Source organism: Mustela erminea, chromosome 17, assembly GCF_009829155.1.
Source record: "Mustela erminea isolate mMusErm1 chromosome 17, mMusErm1.Pri, whole genome shotgun sequence".
NCBI lineage: Eukaryota > Metazoa > Chordata > Mammalia > Carnivora > Mustelidae > Mustela > Mustela erminea.
The window spans coordinates 6,206,358-6,220,061 of NC_045630.1; the positions used below are offsets into that span (position 1 = coordinate 6,206,358).

General features: G+C 38.5%; 1 protein-coding gene across 5 annotated transcripts in view; it reads right to left on the minus strand.

Moving 5' to 3' along the window:
- GREM2 (gremlin 2, DAN family BMP antagonist) overlaps window positions 1-13,704 on the minus strand; it is a 109,721-nt gene that overhangs the window by 74,420 nt on the left and 21,597 nt on the right. Inside the window, exon 1 of one of the 5 annotated variants that reach the window (XM_032319385.1) lies at window positions 3,633-4,163. The exons of the other annotated variants lie outside the window; for them this stretch is intronic. The gene's annotated coding sequence lies outside the window, so the exon portion shown is untranslated. Of the gene's footprint in view, window positions 1-3,632; window positions 4,164-13,704 lie in introns of those variants that run through there. 5 annotated transcript variants of the gene reach the window in all.

The following is a 13,704-nucleotide window of genomic DNA, read 5'->3' on the forward strand; positions in this document are numbered from 1 at the left end:
TATCTTTTTAAAACTAAATTAATTAGGGTGGGAAGGTTTTGTGAACACCTTTCAGAAAGTTGAGGAAACTCCAGTAAAGGACAAATGTGCCTCAGAAGGTCTGAGACACTTCATGTCCGCAAACGGCAATACTCCCCCGTCGGAATTGTGCTCTACCCTGGTGTGTGCGGAGTGTCTTCTGGGAGAAGTTAATACAGTCCTGACAGTTCTGTTCTGGGGTTTCCCTTTTTCATTTACCAACACCAATGAAATCATTCCAAAAATGACAGTGCCAGGTAACCCAAGGCATCATGTTTTTGTAGGTCATGTCCCACTTTTTTTTTTTTCTACATTCTTTTTGAGTGAGTACATTAGTAAAATGTATGTAGATGTAATCATCTGCATGTATTACAATATTAAATTCCTTGTTTTCTTTTGATATGAATCATCCCTGTTCTGAGCTTAGTGCTTCATACCCTATGGGCATGCAATGAATGAAGCCTGACTCCTGATTTAGGTGGGAAACAGTGGAGGCAGGAAGGACCTGGTCTATCTGGGTTAAATATCTGCATATTACCAATTTCAATCATATAATATTTCAACATTTGGAACACTAAAATTGTTATTGATTTTGATATAGAACCAGTATATCTATAAGAAACATTCATGCGTAAGTATTTTTCGACGGTTTTCCTGACTCTAGTCTAACTGATGATATTCTAACGATATTCAGCTTACCAGATGGCATTCCTCATGCGTGAGCAAGGTTAACTAGTGAAAGGAACACTAGAAAAGGAATCCCATAAATCTGGCTTCTATTCTAAAAGGTGTGTGGCCTTGAAGAAGTTTCATCACCTGTAGAATGAGAACTGTTTGCATCTATGGATTTCCAAGAAGCCGCCCACTGTTAAATACCTGATTAGGACCGATCTTTAGAGAAGAATTCAGATCAGTTTCTTCTCTGGCATGGATGGTAGTCCCTGCCCTGCAATGAACTTTTCAGGGGTGACACATGGGCCCTCAAGCTCCACTACCAATTACTTCTCAGTTTTCAAATTGAGGAATTTGAACTATTGATTTTGTTTGAGGAGATAATGAAGCCAAATGCAAGTGTTGGGTTCATCATCAACTCCCTAGTACCCGAGACATTCTGACTGCCAGGACCAGGCACCTACGTCAGTATCACCACTCAGAACTGGCTGACTCCTGGAGGGAGTCTAATTACACCCACAAGGCCCCATGAGAATTTTGGCACCTTTTGATCCAAGCTGTGACTGACGCTGGACTAAATAAGCTTATTCTTCCCATTCTCTTGTCTTCCCTACTTTTCATTATGGCTGGAATATTCCAATAGATTTATTAGGAATTTTTAAAATTTCCATTAAAAGAAGATGTATTTGCGTTCTGGTGTACTCGGACAAATCTTTTACACTGCACATACTTTGTGAAGAATTTCAAGCAGCAGCTAATGAGGAAATTGAGTTTGTTTCACTAGTGTGTTCCCCGTTACTTTGGCTCTCTATAAAGTGAATATTAAGCACTCGAAAAATAACGGAAGGAGTTGGCACTACCTGACAGATAAGACTTATCCTGACTTTTCTAAGCATTATTTTTCTGCATATTATTAGACATACCACCTGAAACTCAAATTATCTTAAAGAGTAACGTCTTCTCCAGCAGCTGACCATTGATGTCCCTATGTCAACAATGAGAGAGAGACACTGCCAACATCAAGTCTATTTTATCCCCTGCTGGGCTTTACCTTTGGCTAATGATTATGGAGGGTTAAAAGTCAGTTTTCTTACACTTGTGAGGTAGTCTCCCAAAATTCTTATTTCGTTTTTCTTGGTGGATTGGTGGTATGGGAAATCATCAAGTCAAAAATGTTGACTGAATCACCTAAATATTTCAGGCAAGCAAGTCAAGTCAGATGACTTGTTGGATGATCACTGAATTGAGAATTTGTTTTACCCAGGTGTCTAGACTGGTAGCCCACAGTGAGGTGTATAGAGGGAAATGCTCTGAAAAGGGACTTTGGTTGTATTAACATGACTGACACCAATTGTCAACGTCCCTTACTGGCAAAATAAAATGATGTTTCTATTATCTGAATCAGTCTTTAATCTTATATTAAAATTAGTCCCTGGCATTTGGAAGCAAACCTATCAAAACAGTGCTAATGTGTGGGCAGAGCAGGGATCAGGGTAAGGAAGTAAGGCACTTCCCTGAAATAAAAACTGAAGTAGGACCCAAAACCTCAGTAATTAAGAGAAATAACACTTCAAGGAAATGCTTAGGAAACAAAACCAAACACCAAATCCATAAAAAAAATCCAAGATGAATAAAAACATCAAAATTTTAATAAAGATAGGATCGATGCTAGTTGGATTTTCCCCTTTTGGTTTGAGTTTAGTACATATGACTAAGAGTATCATTGCTGACACCATCTATGTTTAAAATGCTGATGTTTTGTTCATCATGGATTTTTGCACTCATTTTTATTCTTTAAAATATTGCATGAAAGTATTATTTATCTTGATTACTTAGGGTTTTGGCACTCTCTTGCATGTTGTACCAGAGTTGTTCTTGTCTTGCTCTTGTCAGGCCCAGCTTTCTACTTCGAGGCCCAAGACGAGAGACTGAAATTCCAAAGTCACATAGTCAGTATGTGAAATCTGGATTTAGCATCAGGCCTCATCAGGCCTTCTGTTGAGAATTGTGCTTGAATACTTCTCAAAGCTGCTGTGTAGTCTAACAGCTCCAGAGGAGCTAGAGCTCTGTTTCTGGGTTGGTAAATTCAGAGCTAACGATCTCAGAGATGAGATTATAGTTTGATAGGGATCCAGGAATGAGTTAAGGGCTACTTATCTCAAATGGGAGGAATGTTTAACATTTTTGTTATTGTTGTTGGACAGGATTCAGTCCTAAAAAGTCAAAAAAGGGAACTGGTAAGGCAAAAAGGTATCATCTAAGGAGTAAGTTCTCAGAGGAAGAACCTAGAACTGTATAGCCTAATGATGAAACAATGAACTCTCTCCCATAGCACTAGGGCTTTTCCTACATTTCTTCACCCAAGTACTTCTATGATGCATTTAAGAACTCTGGGACACTGAGGAAAGCCCTTGGAGCAGGAAGGGGTGCTTTTCCTCTGAGAAGGTGTCAATGGATAAAAATAAGGGAAAATGTTTACTTGCAGAAGATAAGAGGAGTATCAGGTATTTGAAGGTAGAACTAGTAAGGTTAGAGTTGGTCCTGACAGCCAGCTTGGAAGTCAGTGAAGTGGGATACTGGAACCACTGGTGGGCAGGTGGGGGCAGGAAGAATGTGGAAGGCGAGGGCAAAGGCAAGTGGACAGTTTTGGAAGACTCTTTGTGGTAAGTGTGGTAAGTGTTATTCTAATTTTTTTTTTTTTTTTTTACAAAAAATAAGACCACAAGATTATACTCCAGTGGGAACAAAACTGAGATTACATGGTGGAAAAGAATATGAACCTAAGATTTACTTAATTGAAACTTGGATTTCAATAACTTTTATTGGATATTTCCTAAAGGGTAACCCTTCTCTTACATTTGGTATGTTATAACATTTATATTATTAATATGTCGTTCATTCCAAATACCATCATAGAAAGACTATTTTTTAAAGAAACTTACACAGAAGGAGAATGTAAAACAATATCAGAATTTTGGTGATACATGCTATGCTGGGAAAAAAAGAAGAACAAAATCACTCTTGTAAAATCATAGAGCATTTGTCAATGGCAAACCCCAATATAGAGAGGCTGTCTGCCCAAAATAAGAAGAAAAATTAATTGAATTCCTATGCATCCTATGGAGGTAATTTTAAAAAACATTTCTTCCAACTTCCCAAGGCAAACAGCCACATACTTTATAGAAATGAATTCTCTGGAGAAAACAGACAAGAAAGAAAGAAAGAAAACCTATGAGCTCAGTGATGTACACCAGTAATTCACCAAGGCAGCATGAAAGCTTAAGTAAAAATTTGAATTCATAGACAACCCACTTTAATTTACTGGGGCCCACAACAGAATTGACTATGTTCTTTCTGCACCTTGGGTTAGCTCCTCCAACCGCTTCCTCCCAAATGTAGTCTTTTATGAATCTTGTAAATGGATCTGCCTTCCTTTCCTTTTTTTTTTTTTTTTAAATTCTATTTATTTACTTGACAGACAGACAGAGAGAGAGAGAGAGATCACAAGTAGGCAGAGAGGAAGGGGTAAGCAGGCTTCCTGCTGCGCAGAGAGCCTGATGCAGGGCTTGATCCCAGGACTCTGGGATCATGACCTGAGCCAAAGGCAGAGGCTTAACCCATAGAGCCCGAGAGGTGCCCCTGCCTTCCCTTTCTTGACTGAGTTTCCTGCATTCATCTGGGGAATGTAATGTAGCCTTTGTGACAGCTGGTCAAGTTACTAGCATCGTCCCTCCATATTTCCTGTTCAGAGTTTAGGGAAACCACAAAATCTGGAGAATCATAGCTTTGGTTTGGTTTGGTTTGGTTACAAAACTTCCTCCTCTTCTTCTTCTTCTTCTTCTTCTTTTTTTAAGAAACTGTGAAACCACACAACGAGTCCAAGTATCCCTGGTTGACCTAGTTAGTACTGTAGTGGAAATGGGGGAGGGGTGAAAGTTAAAGAACACAACTCCAATTAAAATATTCAGAAGAGGGGTGCCTGGGTGGCTCAGTGGGTTAAAGCCTCTGCCTTCAGCTCAGGTCATGGTCCCAGGGTCCTGGGATCAAGCCCCGCATCAGGCTCTCTGCTCAGCGGGGAGCCTGCCTCTCTGCCTGCTTGTGATTTTTGTCAAATAAATAAATAAAATCTTTAAAAATAAATAAATAAAATATTCAGAAGACTTTCAAACATTTTAAACTGAACTCTTTGGAGTAAAAATTATTAGATATTTGGATGTGAGAGAATATATCAGAAATTATAACAATTTTTTTCTTTAAATTTCAGATATCCCAATTGGAACTAAATTAAACTCAATGAATTGAGGTTTATTAAGCTCTGCTAGTTCTTTTTATATTTGTTTGTAGTATTTTTTTAAACAACCATGTAATTAATATTTCAGGAAACAATACATAAGAATTACTTGGTAGATTTTTTATTCTGTTTCTGAGGTATATTTCTTAGTAACATGCTACATGTTTTTCCTCACTCAGTTTCAGTACTTATCTAATAAACAAATCAATAGATTCATATTTGAAAGATTTACACATAATTTCCAAATGAATTATTCTGTTTCTATTTAAAGTAGGCGCCAAAATTAGTCTTTGGTTTATAGTGGATCTTTCTTATTTTTCTTTCAGAGTCATGCAAAGCTAGGATCTCTTCTTTAACTGAGCTTTAAAAACATTCCTGGCACTGTCAATATCAAAGTAAATAGAAGTTCCATTCCTCAGAACTAACATGGAATTGAGTGGGCCACAAAAGTGATGTTGTCGCAACTTATTTCAACAAAGAGAAGTTCTAAAATTAAAAACATGTTTCTTCTCTCATGTGTCATACCAAAAAAAAATGGAAATAAGGGAAATCTTAGAGTGTTCCTAATTTAGATTCCTCTTCTTTACTATAAACATAACTTTCTCCAACAATGACACACAAATATGTTGTGTTACTCTTGAGTATTGAAGGAATTTCTTTTTTCGATTTTGGTTCCCACCATTCGGACACTGCATTAAAAAACAAAGTTCACATATATGAGTGATGATGAGAGGTGGGTCTACTATTTACACGGATATTTCTTGAATATGGTTTTGGTCCTAACTTGAAAACTAGAGCATCACGAAACATAGTTCTTTGAGCAATTAGAGTTTGGGATGTTAGCCTTAATACCAAGTTTGTAGATATTTTGATCAATTCACAAACTATTAAATTACCTACTTAACAATATCTGCAATTTCTAAATAATAAACTTATGGTTACCTATGTGTATATTCTGCATAAAATATTTTATAATTTTAGCTATTAGATTTACGGAAATTCACAGTGAAAAAGAATCAGGCACAGACTAAATCTATGTGAGCAAACCTATGTTTTTAGAATAACTGAGCCAAGTAAACAACTTATTTTCTAAAGACCAAATATCCAAGAATTCAAGGTCATCATTTCTTGAGAGCAAGTCATGAATCTTCACATACATGTGCCATTAAATTCAAAGAGCAGGAAGCTGAAGGTGTGTGGTCTGAAGATTGTAGGTAGTTCGCTTATTTTTTTCTTTATGGCTTCTTTACTCCACAACCTTTGGCAAGGTAATTCTTTTTCTCCTTGTTTGCTCATCTAAACAATGGGTATAAAAGAACTTGCTTCTCTACTGTTTAGCCTTATAGAGGCTTTCTGAAAAACGTTTCTGATTAGTACGTCTTATCTTGCAGTCAGTTCTGTTCTTTTTATTTGTTTCCAACCTACCTCCGCCCAGGTTCTGAGACCTCAATTTCACTGACGGTAAAATAAATGAAATTGGAACTCTTAACAGATGTTACACCATAAATTCTTATGGGCTTCAGCCAAATCCATGGCAAGCTTTCTGGCTGCTTATGAGGGTTAATAAGATTAACATCTATGAAAGGATCTTGGGAAGAGATAGCAGGTTAAAATGATCACAAAAGTAATCCACATGCCAGAATCACAAGAGGCACAGTTGTATCTGATTATTTCCCAAATTGTGGTCTACTAATCACTTTTATTAGAATTACCTATGAGTTTACTTAAAGGGCAGATGATAAGACTTTCTGGTAGACACTAATAAATCAGAAGTCCTAGGGCAGAGATTGGGAATCTGCATTCTTAATCTCAAGACTGGGTAAGGGGAGGTGAGTCTTATTTGAAAATTTTATATCTCAGGCTTTCTTTATATGATAGGGCATGAAGAACAAGCTTGAGCCATATGTCATAGCTGAAATCAGGATGACTGCTGTCATTCACCATTACTGTTCTTGGCTTCTCCCTTTCCTTAGTGAGACAACTAGTTTATAGTTCTCATTGAGATACCCAACTAAAATAATTTGTAAGGGATGGTAGGCAATTGATTATTTGGGCGATACAAAGCAGAATATAACAAAAAATATATATATAGTGAGTCCCATAAAAAAGATTGGGATTGAGAAGGAAAAATCTTCACACTCAGGTAGGAATTCATCTGGTATTTGGCACTTTGGAAACTAGAAGAATCTCCCTCCTGTTCAGATACGCATTGTCAGGGTATTCCTCGAAAACCTTTGGGAGGGGAGATGAGTTCTCTAGGCCACAGCTGCCAGATTCCACACGGCAATTACATCCATACCCAATTCTCTCTGCCACTACTATCTGTGGAGAAACGGTGGAGATCTTCAGAGAAGTCTAAAAGGTTGTGGGAAAGTAATAGAAGACCTTAAATCAACTTAGCAGTAGGATCCTGATTACCCCAGAATTGATTAATTTATTTTTAAATTTGTTAATTCTTTCAGCACATATTTGAGGTCAGAATGCACGGGAGAAGCCCAGACGCAGACTGAGGAGACTCGGAGTGATACTAAGCAAAGCACTTCCCAAGTCTTAATTTCAGATTCTTCATGTGTCACAAGAGAATCATGACGATGTCTACTTTACAGGGTAGATGTGAGGATGAAATGATATCGGAGGGCAGGCACTTTGAAAACTCTAATGCCCGAGCAAACGTTCTTATTTCCATGTGCAAGATGCTGCAACAGAGGTTCCAAGAAAGCAAGGATGTTGAAGACATGGTTTTTCAGAGTAAGTGCAGTGTCCCAGGGTGTTAACAGCTACTTGAGCAGCCATAGCGTGAATGTCATGTGGGTGGTGGAGGCCATGGTAGTGAAGCGGGGAGAGACTTTGCCTGGGATCACCAGGAGAGTTTTGTTGCAGTGCATGACAGTGTATCCTGTGGGCTTCAAAGTGTGGATAGGATCTCAAATGGCAAATAGAGGAGGGGGCGTTTCTGGAGAAGGAAAGGACGTGAGGAATAATGTAGACCTTAGAGAGTGGAAGATGTGCTTGGGAAATGGTACACTTTGTCCCCCACCCCCCAAGTCCATCTCTACTTTGGGACCACACCCTTCCACGTGGCAGAAAGGGGAGAGGTTATAAAAGTGGAGGACTAGAGTCAACCAGACAGGCTTGTCGCCCTTCTTGAGACTCACAGGAATCTGAAGCCCATGTGCCTCTAAAAACGGAGATTTCTCTCCCAGATGCTGAAATCAGGGCAACTTTAGAACAAGATAAAAAAGTTCATGTCATTGCTAATCTATTTCACAATAATATGTACACAGGGAAGGAGCATGAATAGATACATTAGACTTTTATTAAATTTCTCCTCTTAGCCTATTAAAATAAAAATGGTTTGCATTTTCACAAGCTTTCTCTTCATACCAATGATCAACTAAAATTTTCACTTGTTGGCATGCTTAACAAGATACGAGCTCTTGTCTAAATAAGTGATAACTCTCCTCCACAAAAAGTTTATGGAGACACTTACCTTATTAATTACTACTACATACATCATCTAGGCAAAATTTTACTATAAAATATTCAAGATACTGTTTATATTATATAGACTTTTGCATTAAAAACCTGAAATGACCTGCTAGCTAAGAACATGAACTCTGGAGTCAGACAGCCTGGGCTGGGAAACCAGTTCCGAGATTTAGTAGCCTTCTTTTTTTTTTTTTTAAGATCTTATTTATTTATTTGACAGAGCTCACAAATAGGCAGAGAGGCAGTCAGGGGGGCGGGGGGGAATGCAGAGCTCCATCCCAGGACCCTGAGATCATGACCTGAGCTGAAGGCAGAAGCTTAACCCACTGAGCCACCCAGGTGCCCCCCCTGAGATTCAGGAAATTTCTGATCTCAAGCCAGTTATCAACCTCTCTGTGTCAGTCACCATATGCAGCATATAGTTAATAGTACCCATCTTACACAGCTGCTGTAAAGACTAGCAAAGCCCGACATGCAGTACATTCTGAGTTGTGCCTACTACTATTAAGTCCAAATATTTTAAGTCAAATTGACTCTTATTCAAAGGTTTAAAGAGGGTTTTATAGTCTCATAACAATGTTAATAAAAATATATTACATCAAATAACTTTTTAAATCCAGTTATAGAAATTGATAATTTATATTTTTATTATTTACAAAATAAAAGCAATGTTTTATAATAAATAACACAGCACATATATTATATATAATATAACTATATTATGCAATATAGGCAGTATGAAAAGAGTGATATTATAATATATAATAAATATAACATAAAAATAAATGATATGAATATATGCCATATTACATTAGTTATATAATTACATTAACGGTATTATAAAAACAATATTTCTGTAATAAATAATAATTCATAATTTATTAAAAAATAAATTTATTTTTCTCAATTGTATTCTTTAGAATTCAGGAAGCATTTTTTGGCATGAAATAGTCTTTAGATAAAGAATTAAAGTTGAACTTGAACTTTCCTCTGCCTATCAATTTACATATATAAATAGCTGCTTACTGAGTAAGTGTTTTGACTTCAAATTTTCAACACAAAGATTTCTGCTTTTAAGTTTTAAAGAGATAGTAATACAGAATATATGAGCCCAGCATGCTTCCGCTGCGGACTCTGCTCCTTAGTAATTACAAAATATATGAACATAAAATTCATTTTGATGGTCTTCCAAAATAAAGCATTTATATTAATAATTTATGTAAACTCTTTAGTAGATATCTCTCTGGATCCTGCAAGGAGATTCTGTAACACCGTGGTCCTCAAACTTCAGAATCACCAGAAGGCTCCTTAAAGTCCAGATTGCTGGGTTTCATCCCCAGTTCTCTGGTTCAGGAGGAAAGGGGACAGGGTGAGAATTTGCCTAACACGTTTTCAGGTGATACTGATGATGCAGGTCCAAGAACCACATTTTGAAGACCACTGCTATAATTCATAAGAATTTAAAATTTTGGATTCTAATTGTCTGATATGAATAAAACTTTATTAAGAAATCTGTTACATAGGGGCACTTGGGTGGCTCAGTCCTTAAGCATCTGCCTTTGGCTCAGGTCATGACCCCAGGGTCCTGGGATGGAGCCTCCCATTGAGCTCCCTGCCAGGGGAGGGGTGGGGAAGGCCTGCTTCTCCCTGCCCCACTCCCCCTACTTGTTGTTCCTCTCTCACTGTGTCACTCTCTGTCAAATAATTAAATAAAATCTTTTTAAACAAAGAGATAGAAATCTTGTGTTTTTCTCCCTTCTTTGAACCAAGGATCAAATATTTGTGTGCATTTTTTTCTTTGGTCTTTTTTTTTTCTTTTTAGATTTTTTCTCTGAGTACAATTGACACGCAATGTTACATTAGTTTTACGTGTACAACATGGTGATTCAACTTCTCTATATATTATGTCCTTGAATTCCAAAGGGTAAATAAAATCTAGGAAAATGTGTTTCTCAGAAAACTATTTCTGGATCCCATGACTGACTCCCCCCCCGCCTTTAGATATGCTCTACTAAGACCTCTAGTATTTTATTTCTCCTCCTCACCATACTTTAACAATGATGACAATCTTCCTTTATGGGATTTTAGGATTTTGTTTTGTCTGGGTATGTCCTAAAAAAAAATATTTCCTTGTATCTACCTGCACATTCCCTTGTCATCTATAATTACATCGAATCACCATTTAAAAACAATTTCTGGAATGTGACACTTCGGAAATAATCCTTAATTGCAGAAAATGTAGCTTATCCAGCATAGTACGCATTAGTCTCGTGGAGGAAAAGGGGGCAGACGAGAATGAGAGGACGTGCGGTCTGAGTAAACATCAGAAGTATCCAACAACAACAAAATGCAGACAATACTTAGGAAAAATATAAAGATGTGGCAAATAGGTCATGAGAAATTGCCAATTTTGCTGTTTCGGCAAGCATGGGTACCAGGAGATTTCCCTGCTTGGGCTGACACCAAATGTACCTGAGGTCAGTGCCTTTTCTTGGGGCAAGCGCTCCCTTCAAACAGCGGGGTCTGAATCGCCCCCTATAGTCTTGCTTGGATGAACAAACACGCTGCACATCACTTCCAGCTTCTAAATCACCTTCTTCCATCCCCCTTTTCCTGCTTTCTTCCTTCATCTTGACCCGGGCACTTGATTCTGCATCACACCTAGTTTTGAAGCTGAACTCGCCAAAGACACGTCTATTCCCTCTCCCTCCTGGTGCCTGAACAAGAGTGAGCTGGGGTCCTGCGCGGTTTCTCCCGACGGCCATCCTGTCTCTCCATCCCTCCCATTTTTGCAGTTTCATTTCCATTTGGACAAAAGAGCATGTTTTTGTGCAGAGAGCATGGCATTAAAATGAAGCTTTAGGCTCTAGTCCATCTGCTACCTGCAAGACCTTCATCCACAAATTAGGCTCCTTATCGATGTGGGGGTCATTGTATTTGCTTGGTTTCATAAGATGCCCGTGAGGATCAAATTAGACTATCTAGGTGAAGGCTCCTTAAGCATAACCGACATGTCAGGGCCAGGACGAGGGTGAAGCCGGTGAGGTGCCCAGGTGCCAAGTTTAAGGAGACGCTCACTCTTAGGGCTGTGCCCACACAGGGTGTAAAGGTTGCCCTCCATTTCCACCCTTAACTGCAACTCAGTTGTGACCATGACGCATGCAACTCAGCTGTGACCAAAGGGTTAAATCAGAGTGAATGAGTGACATTAAACAGATTTAATACTATTCTTTCTCCCAGGGGAGATGTACTTAGCAGTTTGGGGATTACAGAAAAAGAAATAAAGTTCCTAGGGATGCCTGGGTGGCTCAGTTGGTTGAGCAGCTGCCTTCGGCTCAGGTCATGATCCCAGCGTCCTGGGATCGAGTCCCACATCGGGCTCCTTGCTCCGCAGGGAGCCTGCTTCTCCCTCTGACTCTGCCTTCCACTCTGTCTGCCTGTGCTCGCTCTCACTCGCTTTCTCTCTCTCTCTGACAAATAAATAAATAAAATCTTAAAAAAAAAAAGAAATAAAATTCCTAGATGGTGAAAGATCCCCTCAAAATTTTGCGATAGTTTTCTGGTGACCTACTCTACCCAGGAATGAGGCTGGTCCTGGGTTTCAAGGACACTGACGTAAAAGTACCAGTAGGGAGGAGGTCTGTACATTCAAAAAAAGAATTTGCATCGACGGAGCTCCTTCTCTGAACATCTTTCCACTTGGGTCCTCGAAGAAAAGAATTTAGAATAATTTTACTATATTTAATTCAGAACCCACATTAAAAACAAATAAGCAAAGCCCACATGTAATTAGAGCAGGAAGCCCTCTTTCAGTCTTATCCTCGAAACTGTAATGCTACACAAGCAGACTGAGGGACAATTTCTCCCTGCCTCAACGGAACATTAAGACAAAGATTACTACATAGTGACAAAGCGAAATCATCTCAGGAGGATAGAGTTCCTTGCTCACTAATGATTATCACCTGCCAAGAACTAGCATGCTATTAATACTTGCAAAGTTCTCTGGACTAGAAATCCATTACTAGCAAAAGTACAAGTCCATTTTTATTCTAGGTAATTAATCTGATTGGACTTTCTCCTGATTGCTGCTTAGCAGAAAAGGATGCTGACTCCCTTCTCTGCAAAGAACAAGCAGATCTTTAGAACAAGCAGATCTTGAAGCATCATTCTCTCTCTTTATCATACCCTCTCTGTGTCCAGTGAGTTTTCCAACTGCAGAAACTTGTCTAGGACTATGATTTTTAGCAGAAAAGATACCCAGTGCCCGACGGCTGCTATGTAAGGAAAGAGGTAGGCCTGGGGAAAAGGGTTGAGGAGAAACCCGGGAACCAGGCTCCCAACCCCAAAGGAGAACAAAAAGTAAGTCGCACACATTCATGTTGATTTTTCCAGAGAATACAGAATTGAGACCCATCAGCCTTCCAATGTTGCTTCCTTCAAAGAGAGCGGAAAAACCATTTATCTCGTGATAAACAAGATGGCGCTCAAAGAAGTAAGTTCTAAAGTGTTGACTTCAGTCTTCATCCAATCTCTAAAGATGTCTCAGGCAAAGAAGCTACATGTTTGAAAATGCTTCCAGGTTCCAGTCAGCCGACTCTTCCCCTGAGAGTGAATTTAAACTGGAAAAATCAGAGACTGCAAAAAAGTACGGGAAGGGCTTAATACTACACATCAGTTACCACAGCAATCAGTGGAGAATTCTGAAAATACATGTGACGTATATTATAGATATTTCTGAATTACTTGGATTTTACTCTCTAGTCTGATTATCTGATCCGACATTTGGGTCTGATTTTTTTTTTTATTATTCTGAAATTAAGTTGCTCTAAACAATACATGTCATTAAAGAAAAATGAGAAGGTAAAGATAAGTGGAAAACAAAGTCACTGAGAAACCTCCCACCCAAAGATAACCTCTGCTAAAATGAACACTTTAATACACACACACACACACAAATATATTTCCCTCTAGACTTTTATGCACGTTTATAGCATGCATATTATATATCTTTAAACTTGTGTTTTCATTTTTTTGAGCATCTTTCCATGTAAATAAATAAGCCTTAACATACTATTCTTATTCACTGCATTATGTTACACTGGGCATCAATGAATGATTGACAGGCGTAGGGGTATTAATATCTCAGCTCTTTCACTTCAAGGTGAAGATGACTGTGAGATTGTATTTTGCACTGTTTTCTGGGTGTTGTCCCACTGGATTTAGAACCATTTGCT